Raw genomic sequence first — 15,252 nt, 5'->3', positions numbered from 1 at the left:
CTAGGTTAGTTTGCGAGGGAGGCAACGATCTGCCTCGGGAACAGGTGACTTGGGGAAAGAATGTGACCGCTAATTTGCTTGCTCCGTTACTGGCCAAATTCCCTCAAAATGTCATTTAAATCCTAGCTTTCCTTCCTCTCAAACCTGCCCCACCTCCTCCACGGAAGTACTAAATGCTTTTGGGGTAGGATGGATACCTTAGTCCTGCCTCCCAGGAACCGACCTTGCCTACTAACCAATCAGAATCCTCTTGGGGTTTGCACTTGTGGGTTTTTGCAGGGAAGGGGAGCCCTCTAAAAAGGCAGCACTTGCTGACTTTCAACCAATCAGATCATTATATTCTCCAGGCATAAGGATTGGCTCAGGGAAGCCATGTGACGGGAGCAAAACCAATGGGAGGCCTTGTGGAATTTGTTGCGCCTCAGAAAAGGCCAGATTTCTGCAACGTCACCGTGAGGTTGGCATTAACGTGGGCCACGCCCAAGCAGGGAGACAGAAGAGAGAATGGGACCCAAAGCCAGTCATGCCTGTGGCCTGGGCGTCCCCTCCGCCGAGCTTGATTATAGGTGGTGGCTTTTCGGGACTTCACAAAAGTGCGAGCCACTGCTTCAGGCTACTACCTATGGTCCCTGACTATTCCAGCAATAAAGACAGGACGCCCAGCCCTCAAGGAACCCACCTGTATAGTCCGCGCTCAGTGCGTTGCTGGTGGGTTGTTTAACCTGAGCCCTCCTCTGCCCAGGCCTGGCCTCTGCAGGGAGGGACTCTTAGCAAGATACCAAAGGAGACCAGTGTGCGGGCTCACTCAATAGATGGCTTTTTAAAAATTATTATTATTGTTGTTATTGTTGTCGTCATTTGTTATTTTGAGGTAGGGTCTCATTATGTAATCCCGACTTACCTAGAATTCACAATGTAGACCAGGCTAGCCTCAAACTCATGGAGATGCACCAGCCTCTGCCTTCTGAGTACTGGTATTTTTAATATTGTGTGTGTGCATGGAATACAAATTTGCATTTCAGTGTGGCTGTGTGCAAATAAAAGCAAGTGTCTGGGAAGGACCAGAAGAGAGTGCTAGATCCCTTGGGAGCTGCCTGATGTGGGTGCTAGGAATCAAACCCGGGTCCTCTGCAAGAGCAGTACTTCCTCTTGACCTGCTGAGCCATTATCCAGCCCCCAAGTGTATGGCTTTTAAAACCACACGGGTGTCTGGGGACCCTAGGGCAGCAGGTCAGTGGCGCTGTCCCAGAGTACAGGCAGAGCGGGAATACACCTGCCGCAGCTTCAGTTGCAAGCATAACAGGAATGTATACAGACAGCAGCGGACCTGAAGCTGTGTGGGGACGGGGGGGGGGGGTGATGTTTGAACTTGGCCTTCTGCATGGGAGGGGGCTCCCCAGGACCTGCCTGGGAAGCAGATGCATGCATGTATGCTGCGTTACAGCACGTTCTCCGAACTCTGCAGCCACACTGGCCACCAATCTGTGCTGACACACGCTTGCTGAGTTTCTCTGTGACCCTGTGTGTCTGCAGTCTTTTTTCCCAGAGAAGGGGGCTGGGGAGAAAGGAGGAGGGGAAGGGGGGGGAGAGGAAGAGAAGGAGAAGGGGGAGGGACAATCAAGATGTCCAGCCATCTAGACTTTCCCCAAGTACTGGCTGGGACCTGCCACTCAGCCCACCCCCTGTCTCACTTTCCTCTGGCCTGCATCCCTGGGTGGGCAAGTTTTATTTGAAATAGGGATGGAAGAAAAAGACGAAGTACTTCGTCCCACGGAGCAGAGCTGTTTTCACGCCGTTGTGTCTGCGGCAGGCTGAGAGCGGCGGGAGGAGCGCTACTGTTAGACTTTTGTTATTCGGCGCTAATGAGAAGGTGACACCGGGGGACTGTTGCCAGCAGAGGCTGCCTTGCATCCCAGGGCCTGGAGGGCATCTCAGGCAAAATGGTTGGTTTTATGCGTAAATAATTTAAATTTCCTGGTTAGCGGGCTCGGGTGATAGCTCAGTCAGTAAAATACTTGCCATGCAGCTCTGAGTTCAGTCCCATCATCCACGTAAAAAGCTGGGCGTGGCTGCTCGAGTTCCTGTCACCCTAGAACCCCGGGTGCTGGTGCTGGAAGGCCAGGGTAGCCAAACTTCAGGCCCCAGGTTCAGTGTCTAGAGGGTATCGTGACGTGAAAGATTGAAGAAGACCACCAATGATGACTTGTAAGCCCACACGCCCCACCCCCAACACACACAGATGGAGCCGTGATTGAGGAAGATACCTAATGTGGACTTCTGGCTCCGCAGGCCCCTCCGTTCACAGACACACAGGCACACCTGGCTAATCAGTTAACACTGGCTGCCAGGGAACTGGGTTTGGGAGCATTTCTGTGAGTGCGTTTCAACGCATCTGTTTGCTTTCTCTGTAGCAGCCCCAGAAGGTGCAGAGGGAAGCAGCTCTGTGCCTGCTCTCTGTCCACGGCCTGAGTGGACAAGGCAAAGATTATCTGCTCATTCCAGAAGAGACGGGTGCTGGGTGGGGCAGTTCCAAGAGGGCAAGAGGATGCAGTGGGCAGTTTTTCAAACTCCTCTTATTGAGAAGTCCTGGTGACAGCCCTGTGCTGTCTGTCACATGTAGCTAAGTTATACTGAACCCTCGCAACAACCCATGGTGTGGATATCCCTATAATACGTTCTCTTTTCTCTTGAAGAAAGTGAGGCTCAGAGAAGTTAAGTAAACAACGTGGTCGAAGTCATGCAGCAGCAGAGCAGCGTGTTTTTGTTTGCTTGTTGTTGCTACTTTGTTGGGTCACTGTCCCCTAGGGTCATCTCTGTTATTCATGTTGAAACCCAGAGATCACCACCCAGCAGGAGGCCGCATAGTGAGAAGGGGTGGGGGTGGGGTGGAGGGGTGATCCAGACACCTGGGACTCCAGGAGGAAGAAGGCATCACAACAGAATGCTGCTGACCTTAGATGCCAGAGGAGAAGGCTGAGGGCCATGGAAGGGAGGCAGCGATTGGGTGCTGGCGTCCAGGTCTCTTCTCATGGTGGATGTGGCATTTCTGCTTTGCTGTATTTACCAGTCAGGGTCTTTTTCTCTGCTGGTTGCCAGAACACTGCATGAGTCGGGTCACCATTTAACCACCATCATTTCGGCCTCCTTAAGTTGTCAGGGGGCAGATGCCCAGACCCCTACCTCTTGAGAAGCAGCTTACTGAGCAAGATCAGAAAGGCCAGGCTTTCTCTGTCCTTGGAGAGAATCCCCGGTTGTACCCCTGGTTGTATCCTCCAGGCGAAGGGAGGACTTCTGCCAGATGGGGTTGCATCGTTTAGCATCAGGGGAGGAGTCTGTCTGCTTCATTTGCATATTAAGAACTAAGAGATCTGGGAGGTGCCTTTAATTCAAGCACTTGGGAGTCAGAGGCATGTGGATCTCTGTGAGATCCTGGTCTACAAGAGCTAGATTCAGGCCAGACTCCAAAGCTACAGAGAAGCCCTGTCAAAAAAAGAAAGAAAGAAAGAAAGAAAGAAAGGAAGGAAGGAAGGAAGGAAGGAAGGAAGGAAGGAAGAAAGAAAGAAAGAAAGAAAGAAAGAAAGAAAGAAAGAAAGAAAGAAAGAAAAGGAAAAGAACTAAAAGAGGGACTGGGCAAGGTTGCCCACTTAGTAGGGCCACAGCAGGTAAGCCATGCTCCAAGGTCACCCACTTAGTAGGTCCACAGCAGGTAAGCCATGCACACATGCACAACCACACTAGCAAGCCACCCATTGTTTTTCTGAAATGTCTTATGTTTTCTTTTGCTGAATCGGAACACCTGCCACGTCAAGGTCACAGGCGCCCAGATGGGATCCCAGGTGACCAGACTGCCTACACTTTCCCAGGGTGATAGATATTGATCTCTTGATGGCCGCCAGTGCCCGCTGGGAAAGTGGATCCATCCCTACTGATGGAGAGCGTCTGACTGATGGAGATTTTGATGCCCAAGCTCCTGGCTGTACCCACTGTGAGACAAGCAGAGAGGCATCACTAGGTCCTGTCGCTGTCATGAAACATCCAATAAAAAATGCTTAGAGGAGAAAGGGGTGCATTCCAGCTTACCGCTCAGGTCACAGCCCTTCACTGTGGAGACATCACGGTGGCAGGGCTCTGAGAGGACCCATGACATCGCATCCACGGTGAGAAGGGAACGAGCGCTAGACGCATGCTCAGCTCACTCTCCCAGCCCAAGGGAAGGTACAGTCCACTTCAGGATGGGTCTTCCTACCTCAAGTGTAATCAAGACGTCCCCCAAAGTCAACTTGATCTAGACAGTTCCTCCCTGGGATTCTCTTCGCAGGTGGTTCCAGATCGTGACGGGGGGGGGGGGGGGTAGGGGGATGTTGGAATTCTAGGGCAGATGACCTAATTAAGAAAGAGAACGAGGGTCGATTGTTGAGAAATAAAGAGAGAAGTCCTCTGAAAGGAGAGGCTGGGGAATGGTAGCCAAGGGATACCTGCTCGGCTGCATGCTGGGAACTCTGTGAATGTGGTGTCTCTGTTCAGGCTGGCTGTGCCTCACCCTGCTCAGCCCCACCTCCTCACTGGAATCCAGCCATCATCCCCTCTTGGGCACCAACTCTCTCCTATGGCATGTGGACTGGGCCAACTGGGCCATACCAGCCACAGCCAGTTGGCAGAATGCTTTAAGGATGGACATACGATTTGAGAATGGTAGACCCTATGAATGACAGCCTTGGGGGTTGTGGTTGGAACTGCTGGGAGGGAGACGGTCTCTCTGGACGCACCACAGTGCACAGTGCACTTTAAAAGGGAAGGATGGTGTTTTCTTACTCCCTGTGGGAGGCTCACCCTCTGGGCTGGTGAAGCAGCAGAGAAATGTCTTCATAAAATAGTACTCCTACCGCTCAGCTTCTCCTTCCTTAGCAGGTGGCCCCTGTCCTCTTGGCTACACTGTGGCTGCCATGCCTCCACCCACTGTTTCCATATTGTAGGCAATAGAGTAGAAGGACAAAGAGGAAAGACAATTATCTCGTTCTCCCCACTCCTTTTGCTTTTTTTGTTTGTTTGTCTTTTCGAGACAGGGTTTCTCTGTGTTTCCCCAGTTGCTCTGGAACTTGCTCTGTAAGACCAGCCTGGCCCCAAACTCATGGAGATCCACCTGCCTCTGTCTCCCAAGTGCTGGGATTAAAGGTGTGTGATACCACCACCCAGTTCTCCTTTTGCTTTTTGAGATGAGGGTTTTACTATGTACCCCAGGCTAGCCTTGATTTAAAACCCCTGCCTCAACCACCAGGTAGCTGGGGTCTCCTGCTTAGCCTCTTCTAATCTGGGGAAGGGAGGAGGCAGTGTTCCACTGAATCTTATTGATTAGGAGGCCACATGACAAACAGGCACATTTACAGCCCAAATAATCAGAGATTCCCTGCATGAAGCGAGTCGGTGACAGTTGGGAAGTGGCCTAGGGATGAAGCCTGGAATTACAGAGGAGCTGCAGTAGGGGGTGCAGGCAGTCTGGCTGCCCCAGAACTGTGTGTGGGTCCCTTCTCTTGTCAGCAGGCAAGACCAGCTGACCTGCCTCCATCTTTCCTCTGCATCAGGATCTTTGCCTCCATTGCTTGCATAACACACACTGACAGTTTTTGTTGTTGTTTGGTTTTTGGTTTGTTTGCTTTTTTAGTTTTTTTTTAAATTTGTTTATTTATTTATTATGTATACAATATTCTGTCTGTGTGTAAGCTGCAAGTCAGAAGAGGGCACCAGACCCCATTACAGATGGTTGTGAGCCACCATGTGGTTGCTGGGAATTGAACTCAGGACCTTTGGAAGAGCAGGCAATGCTCTTAACCTCTAAGCCATCTCTCCACCCCCTGCTTTTTAGTTTCAGACTGTATCTGTTTAAACACCCTTGGAGGTGTGGTATTGCTGGAGAGATGGCTCAACCAGGAAAGTGCTGGTCTAGCAAGCATGAAGCCTTGAGTTCGATCCCAGAGCCTACATTAACAACAACAACAGTACAAACAGAGCAAGATGTGTGGGTTCTGCTGAGAGAAGATAGGTGGATCCCTCTTGTTAGCAGATAGGACAATTGAATCTACTCAGTAATCCCCCCAACCAAAAGAAAAACCCAGGTAGCCAGCCCTGGAAGAAGACACCAAAGTTATCCTCTGGCCTCCATACCTATACACAAATTGATTTGTCCTTATTTTAGTTTTTGAGATAGGGTCTCACTTTGTAGCTCTGGCTGGCCTGGTACGAGCTATGTAGACCAGGCTGTTCTTGAACTCACAAAGATATGTCTGCTTCTCCCTCCCAAGTGCTGGGATCAAAGGCATGTGCCACCACACCAGGCTATTATTTTTTAATTAAGCCTCACATAGCTCCAGGACGCTGGCAGAATATAGACAGGTGCTTTGCAAGAATGAGATGAATGGCCTAATGGAATGACCTCTTTCGGGTTTCTAGCAGAGTCCTTGTTCCTGCCGAGCCCTCACAGGCTGCCCGATCGGTGCTCAGGTTTTCTAGGCTTCCACCAGAATCAGCTATTAAGCTTGCTCAGAGCAGTCTCGGTCCTCCTGACAGCCAGTTCCAAAGCCTACAAACCGCAGGTCAGGTTTCTCACAGCAACGGCCCAGCTTCTGATTCTCAGCTCCGGTTATCCATGTTAGAGGGTTCCGGTTATCCGTGTTAGAGCGGTTCAGTCCGTCATAGCAGGGAGGCATGGCAGAGTGGCTCGCAGGGGCAGGACAGAGCTGTGGAGCCAGGCTCAACTGTCATCTTCAAAGATCTGCCCCTAGCAACCCGCCAGGCCCTATCCCTTAAGGTTCCACCATCTTCCCTTCGCCCCACCCTTGAGTCTCAGCATTACCTGTGAATGAAGTGTTCAAGACATCAGCCTCTTGTATGTTTTAGATTTGAGCCTTAACAATGGATCAGGCTGCCTTTGCAGGATGGGAGGTGTAGGCAGGGAGAGAGGCTTGGAGAAAAACGTAAAGAGAAGGGGACAGAATAGGGAGTAGTGTGGGGCTTTGGGAAACGCTGGGAGGCACAGGTAGTGCAGGGTCCCCATGGTTCCACTCTCCTGGCTTAGGCGTGGTGGCGGAGTGGGCCTGTGTTCTTTCCACCTGTGGGCTGAGGGTGAGGCTACAGGGTTTGGAAAAGCATCATATGCTCCCCACAGAGAGACACACAAGACTGGGTCCCTCTCCATCCTCTGGCTTGGCCAGAGACTAGACTGAAATGGCCATTTATGGCCAAGGGGAAGAATGCCCAGGCTGAGCCTGAACCAGAGACCCTGAGGCAGAGGAGGAGAGGGACAGGAAGAAGTCATCACCCAGCTGCTCCTCCAGCCTTGCCTGGGGACACCTGCTCCAGCTATCTCACCTTGAGCTGTCGCATTCCTTCCTGCCGGAGGTCAGGGATTCTGAAATTGAGCCCGAAGGTGTAGGTCAGAGGTGCTGACTGTGGTATGTGTGGGTACCCAGGACCTAGGCCAAAAACAGCCATTGCAAAGCGGTACCCTCAGCCATGGCTCTCATATTCCAAACTCAGTTAAGCCCTGGCCCAGGGGACCATCTACTACAAGTTGGCCTCTGGTTTGCAAGGCAGGCTGCTGCCAGACTGGGACCCAGATGAGAGTGGAGGAAGTGTGTGAGCTGGGAAACAGAGCAGGTGGCAGAGATGAGGGCCTTGATGTGATACAAGCCAGTTCCATGAGGCTTTTGAGGAACTCGGTCCCAGGCTCAGTTCCAGCGGGGCAGAGACGGTCTTACCCTTGGATCTGCATATCCTAAGCACTCCTCAGCAATGCCCCCTTGGGCTTGAGCTGGTTTAAGCTTCTGCGCCACAGTCCCGTGCCAGCAGATTCTGGTACCAGACCCCACGTTCTCTCTCGTAAGTAAGTGGGTGGGTGGATGGGTGGATGAGTGGATGGATGGACAGGTGTGTGTGTGTGTGTGTGTGTGTGTAGGTAGATTGGTTATGAGTGGGCGGGTTGATGATGGGTGGGTGGGTAGAAGAATACGTGGGTACGTGGGAAGGGTGGGCCTACTGTAGGGGCATGGATAGATGGATGAGGGCGTGAATGGGTAGGTAAATGGAGTGGTGAGTGTATGGATTATGATTGGATGGATGACGGGTGGGTAGGTAGATAGGTGTTGGGAGCTGGTGGGGGCTGCAGACCCAGTACCTGAATTCCCTGTGAGCAGCTTGGGGGCCTGACCTGGGGCCCCTAAGATGCAAATATACGGGGCAGTGAGTGGGCCGGCTGCTCCTATCAGATTCATTCCCCAGGAAAACGCCTCACTGTCCACAACCTTGTCCGAGGCACCCCAGGAAGTGCCGGACTGGACCTCTGTGTCTCCACCCGGGCAATATTGACCCCACAAATGGGTGTGCAGGCATTGGGGACTGGAGTATATGGACCTGTTCCAGAGGGGTCGATAGGAATAGTCCTTGGAAAAAGTAGCTCAGCATTTAAAGGGATTAAAATTTTGCCAGGAATTATAAACTTTGATTATACCGAAGAAATTAAAATGATTGAAGCTGGGATGGGAGTCCTTGTCATCCCTCAAGGAGCAGGAATAGCTCAACTAACACTTTTGCCTATGTTTCGCTCTACTGATCCATTCCTAAAACAAGAAGGAGGGAATTCAGGGTCAGGGTCTGTAGCCCCCACCAGCTCCCAACAGATAGGGAGATGGTGAATTAGTTATGGTTCCTTTGGTCACTTGCTGACCTTCCTTTCTTTCAGCCCTGGCCGGGAGGCCAGCACCAGTGGCTTTGGTGACTCTAGATAACCTCAACAATATGCATCCAACCATAATCCATACACTCACCACTCCATTTACCTACCCATTCACCCCCTCATCCATCTATCCATGCCCCTACAGTAGACCCACCCTTCCCACGTACCCACGTATTCTTCTACCCACCCATCCATCATCAACCTGCCCACTCATAACCAATCTACCTACACACACACACACACACACATGACCCATTCAAACATCTGCCCTACTGACTTGCAATGGTAGTTGTCAAGCCTGCCATGGTGACCACAGGTAATGGAATGGTGGATAGGTGGATAACTAGATGGATAGATGGGTGGATGGATGGCCCATGAGTGGGTAAGTAGATGGGTTGGTGGGTGGATAGATAGTCCATGAGTGGGTAAGTAGACGGTGGGTTGGTGGGTGGATGGATGATGGACAGGTAATAGGCAGGTAATGGGTGAGTGGATGGGTGCCATCCTTGATCTTGGGTGTTTGACGTCAGCTTGATACGGGTCAGTCTCCTCACTACCCTGTGCAGGTGTTCAGCTGCACCATCTCAGCGGCTCTGTTCGCTCAACCCCGCATCCCTCTGGGATGGTCCTTGATGTGTGGAGCTAGCTGAAACCTGGGCTCTGGGCCTGCCCACATTGCATTTCTGACCCAGGCCAGGGGGACGTAGCTGGGACACTGTGACATCTGTATATGTCTAGGCCACTGGTTCAGCTGTAAGCGATTGTATAGAGAGAAGTAGGTATGGATTGCAGGCTGGAGTCAGGTGCCTGAGGCTAGGAGGGTGCCTGGCCTGTTCCCTCTGCAAGGTGGGACATACATGCACTGCTGAAAGGCCCATGAGAAGGTCGAGACTGACTCTCCTGCAGACCCTGCCAATCTTTAGCTTCCAGGCTTCCGTGTGCCCCAAACTGCCCCTTGAGTGCCCTGAACATCTGTCCCCAGGTACCAGAGCCTCAGGAGCCATCGAAGGCAGCAGGACCTGGAGGAGCAGTGCGACTGGCCCTGCCCTGTCACTGCCTGGAGGCTTAGCAAGGCTTTGCTTCCAAACCTGGGACAGGAAGCCTTGGGTGTAACTTACCTTGGGGTGGGGAACCTACTTGGCTTCTTGGGTCCCTGGTCAGCTGTCTGCACTCCCGATGGGCTTTCTGAAGATATGTCTCTAATAGCACACTTGCCCATGAATTCTTTGTTCGCGTCCATCCTGGGGAGCTGACCAAGGGTATCCTGGCTTTCTCCGCCTGGCCTGTGTGTGTTTGACTTTGCTGCCAGGCAGGTTGGTCTTCTGAGGTGGAGACTGTCATAGACACTGGGATCAAGGGGAAATTAGTGTTGTTGGCCACAGCTGTAGGTAGCTGGCCAGGTGTTGCTTCTGGAGATGTGTCACGGGTGGGAGTGCTTGTCCAAGGCTGGAAAGTGGCTTGGATAGTCATAATAAACCTCTTCATGGTCTTGCTTCAGCCAGGCCCAGCTCATTCCTCTGTCGTAGTAAAGATGCTCGCTGCCAAGCCCAACAGCCCGAGTTTAATCCCAGGATCCACGTGGTGGAAGGAGAAGAACAACTCTCACGGGTTGCCCCCTGACCTCTGTACATGCACCATGGCAGGCACGTGCGTGCGCACAGTCAATCAATGTAATAGGAAAACTCATCTGGGAAAATTCCCCTTCCAGGGTAGACACAATGATAATTGTCGTTTTCTCTATCTCTCGCTCTTTATTTTTGTCATTTCCCCTGGAAACCACCCTGTGATTATCTCATTTCATCGGCAAGAATGCCAGGGTTCAGAGTGGTTATTTAACTCCCAGTTATGCACAGCAAGGAGTGGCTGGAGCTCAGAGCCTACCCTTCCGCTGGAGCGGACGTGGCATCCCTTCTCGGTGCCAGAGGCCGCCCCTCAGCTCTCACCATCCTTGGCTCCCAAAGGCTCTTACAGCTCTCGGGCCTTGGAGCTGCTGGCCTGCCGGAGGGACAGGCCTTCTCCTCTGGTGCCTTCATCTTTGCCCTCTTGCTTCCACTTCCCTACAGCCTCCTCAGCTCTCCTTTTACTTCCTGGGTTACAGTCACCTGGCTTGTATCCATGGTAACAGAGGAACCAAGCAGATACCCTGACAGCTAGGTCTAGATGATGGCAAGAAAAGGAAGCTGCTGACATCTGTCATGGGTTGGGGTAAACAGTTGACACTCTTGTCAGGCTGCACTCACGGCTCTCCTCGGGGGCGCACACCCGCTTCCCTGGCTAGGAGATAGACGGCGGGGCTCCCGGATCCAGCTCTCACAAGGTCCTTGCTTGTGTAGCTGCCTCTGAGTCACCCAAACTCTCTCTCTCTCTCTCTCTCTCTCTCTCTCTCTCTCTCTCTATTTATTTATTTATTTATTTATTTATTTATTTATTTATTTATTTATTTATTATGTGTACAGCATTCCTTCCATGTGTGTCCACAAGCCAGAAGGGGGCGCCAGGACTCATTATAGATGGCTGTGAGCCACCATGTGGTTGCTGGGAATTGAACTCAGGACCTCTGGAAGAGCAGTCAGTTTTTTTTTTTTTTTTTTTTTTTTTTTTGGTAGACCAGGCTGGCCTTGAACTCACGGAGATCTGCCCGCCTCGCCTCTGGAGTGGTAGGATTAAAGGCGTGTACCACCACCTGACCCACCCAAACTCTTGTAAGTGACTCTTCACCCATGCTTCTGAGTGACCCCTCCCCCTCACTCCCCCTGACCCCTCCTATAATAGAGTCCAGTGACCTCATTGGCTCACCATGCTGGACCAGGATAGAACTGTTTCTTTGGTTTGCATAGTGAGACCCTTCCTCAAAATGAAACAAGCTGGGCATGGTGGCACACACCTTTAATCCTAGCACTGTGGAGGCAGAGGAGGTGAATCTCAATGAATTCCAGGCTAGTCTGGTCTGTGTAGTGAGACCCTATATCAAACCAGACAAGAACAGCAGCAACAAAAGAAACAAAAATATTGCCCTACAAAGTGCTGAGCTTGGCATGGACTGGTGACTGTTGACACCCTGACACCTGTCAACAATGCCAGGGAAACTCCGCCTCCAGCAGTAGACAAGCAAAACCTCAGCCTTGCTCTGCTCTGTGGAGACAGGTGGTGAGATTCTGAGCCAGCTAGGCTACTGAGAAGTCCCCTGAGAGCAGGGGAAGATGTGGGGAGTGGGACACGCCCAGCTCTGGAGTGCCCCGAGAGTTCTGCAGCCTTAGGTGACAGCTGGGGCAGCTCAGTCAGGACAGGTGGACAGAAAGAAGGTGCTATAGGAGGGTGACTAGAGGGGCTGTGTGACCTCATCTTATTGCTGGAGGAGCAGAAGGAGGAAGAGGAGGAGGATGGGCAGGAGAGTGAACCCGTGTGCCACCTGACTTCCTTCCCTGAGATGTGGCTGTGGTAAGGCAGCACTCACCATGCGGAGAAAGGCCCTGTTGATGGAGGCACCCTGTAAGTGCCCATCCAGGTCCAGGGAGACAACGGTCAGATAGCCTAGTGAACCCACAACTCGACTGGCATCAGGACAGGGGGCCAAGGGGAAAAATGAGCAGGATCACACCTTTGAAATGAGTAGAAGGTGCCTGGTACCTGTCAGGTGCTGAGACACTGCCACAAAGCATCCTGGGATGTGTGGGTGACCATGGGACCTTCAAGAAGACTAAAGCAGCAAGTCTGGGGTCTTCGGAGCAAACAAAATGGGTGGGTTGTATGCCTTGACTGCCCAGCAGGAAACAAATCTGAGGTCCCATGCTGCCACTCATGACCTTCCCACAGGCCTATCCCCATGGCATTGCATGTCCCCGGGCCCTTTCTTCTCATCAAAGGCTAGGGAGGCCCAAACCTACATGAACAGTGCCCCTGGGTGGTCCTCACAGTGCGGTGGGCCATTCGGCTGCCCCCTTGACATCTGCCTTCTGCAGAGCACATGTTGTCACCAGTTGACACTTACACAAGCCAGAAGCGGCCAGGCCCACACTCATCGCCATAATAAACACATGCGGTAGTTTGGGAAAGCTGAGCTCTCCCATCCATCAGTCTACCGTGTGACACTCATAGAGCCCTGCAGGGGAGGGCGGGAGGTGTGCTTCCAAAGACAGTGCCAAGGCCAGGTGTGTGTATGCAGGTGTTTGTGCTATAGCTGTGTGTGCATGCAGGGGTATACGGGTGCTTCATGTGTGAACTTACATGTGTGTGTGTGTGTGCATGTTTGTGCATGTTTGTGCATATGTTTGTGCATGTTTGTGCATATGTTTGTACATAAGTTTATTTGTGCACACACAGGTGTGTACATGTATATATGGATGTGAAAACAACTTTGACTATGAGTGTGAAGCTGAGAGCCTCTCAGCAGCTGGTAAGGTTGTGTGAATATGAAAATGTTCTAGGAAGCAAAGGAGGGTAGTGCATGCCTGTGGCCCCGGCACTGAGGAAGCTGAGGTCAGAAGATGGCTGCTAGTTTATGGCCTGTCTGGGTGCAAACAGTGTTATTCCAGTCTTCCAGCTTCCGGGCATCCACAGTAGCACAGTGGGGACAGTGAAGCAGGAAGCCTGGGCCCATCCGAAGAGGCAGGTGCGACTGTGTTCTCTCTGGTTGTTGGGTGTCAAGGTGCAGGTGCAGTGGGACCAGATGGCTCCCCCTTTTAGGAGAACCCAGAAAGCTGGAGTTTTGACTCGATATTTGAGTATCTGTCATTGGCTCACCAGGAGAGATTTAAAGGTAGTGTCTTTTTTTTCTTTTTATTGTTTATTTATTTATTAAAGATTTCTGCCTTCTCCCCGCCACCACCTCCCATTTCCCTCCCCCTCCCCCAGGTAGTGTCTTTCTTAATAGCTTATCTTAATAAATTAATACAATTAAGACATTTAATTGGAGCTGGTCTACAATTCAGAGGTTCAGTCTATTATTGTCATGGCAGGAAACATGGTGGCATGCAGGCAGACATGGTGCTGGAGGAGGAGCTGAGAGTTCTATGTCTTTCAGGCAACAGGAAGTGAACTGAGACACTGGGTGTGGCTTGAGCATATATGAGCCCTTAATCCCACCTCCACAGTGACACACTTCCTCTGACAAGGCCACACCTAATAGTGCTACTCCCTTTGGGGGCCATTTTCTTTCAAACAGCCACAGGTGGCTTCTAGATCAAACTGGTGCCTGAGATGTGACTTCAGTCTGTGGTTACCTGGTGTATGTGTGTCACCAGTGGACAAGTGCACATTCTCCAAGGGTGGAGGTGTTTGCTTTCCCATAAGAGGCTTCCTGAAAGACCTGGCCCTGAAGGAAAGCATTAAGGACCACACAGCAACATTCCAGAGACCTCTGGTTGTCAGAACTGAGCGGCACAGCCATTCTCTGCACCCACAGGTAGAGAGCAGTAGACAGGGGCTCTGCCAGCACCTCCTGTTGCCAAGACAGGGATAAAGGACCAGCTGGCTTGGAGTGTCAATACTGAGGGTTTAAGAAGCTCAACTTTATAACCATCCTGAGAACATTCCAGAAAGCCAGCTCCAGCTGCTGACAGGCCTAACTCAGAGGCAGCAGTCTCCAGAAGCAGTTGTGTGATTAACCCAAGATCTCACGCCCAGTGCAAGCCTGGAACCTGAGCCTGCGCTGTGAGTCTTCTTTCTGACTGTCCCAGTGAGTGTCCCAGGTCCCCAGAAACCACCTGCCCTCTCACTCAGCCTACCAGACAGTGCCTTGCTTGTTTGTTTTGTGGACTTCTTTTAAGATTTTTAAATTTTTGCTAGGCGGTGGTGGCACACGCCTTTAATTCCAGCACTGATTTTTAAATTTTATTTTATATGTATAAATGCTTTGCCTGTAGGTATGGAACTGGACCTGGGTCCTCTGGGAGAGCAGCTAGTGCTCTTAACTTCTTTTTTAATTATTATTTTTTTATTTTATTTTTTTATTTTTTTTAAATGTTGGGTCGTACAATCAACCCCGTGGTTTTCTCCAGTGAGGGCTGCTTTCTTCACCCCTTTGTCTAGGAGGAATGTATCAGCCAAGTCCTGCTTCATCAAACTCAGCCTTCTTGGTCCTCCAGTGCTCTTAACTTCTGAGTCAACACTCCAGCCCCTATTTCGTTAATTTTTTTTAAGCTTTTGTACATGCTTGTATTATATATTGAGCGTGGCTCACCTTGTAACCCCTTTCTTCCTTTCCTTATCCCTCTCCCTCCCCTTGGTCCCCCCAAATAGCTCTGCTGAATTTTGCATCTATCCATCTATCTATATATCTGTGTAGACGTCAAACAGTCAAATTAAACTAAATGTGATTAAAATGTAAGAAGCATATATGAAAGAAAATTGATATTTGTCTTTCTGAAATTAGCTTAATTCACTTAACGTGGTTATCTCTATTGAGTCCACTGTTCTAACAAATGCCATAATGCCTGTGCATGGCTGGTCCCAAGCCATCCCCTTCACCACAGGGTTATACTCTGAAGAGACAGGGACTGAAAGCCCCCTAATTATCCTGACCCACTCTC

General features: G+C 51.1%; 1 non-coding gene across 1 annotated transcript; it reads right to left on the bottom strand.

Moving 5' to 3' along the window:
* Positions 1 to 14,681: 14,681 nt before the first annotated feature.
* Positions 14,682 to 14,809, bottom strand: LOC130882174 (small Cajal body-specific RNA 4). The gene has a single exon (XR_009057803.1). It is a non-coding gene; the product is annotated as a small Cajal body-specific RNA 4 (non-coding RNA).
* Positions 14,810 to 15,252: the final 443 nt, after the last annotated feature.

Source organism: Chionomys nivalis, chromosome 9, assembly GCF_950005125.1.
Source record: "Chionomys nivalis chromosome 9, mChiNiv1.1, whole genome shotgun sequence".
NCBI lineage: Eukaryota > Metazoa > Chordata > Mammalia > Rodentia > Cricetidae > Chionomys > Chionomys nivalis.
This window is presented reverse-complemented; position numbering and strand designations above follow the sequence as displayed.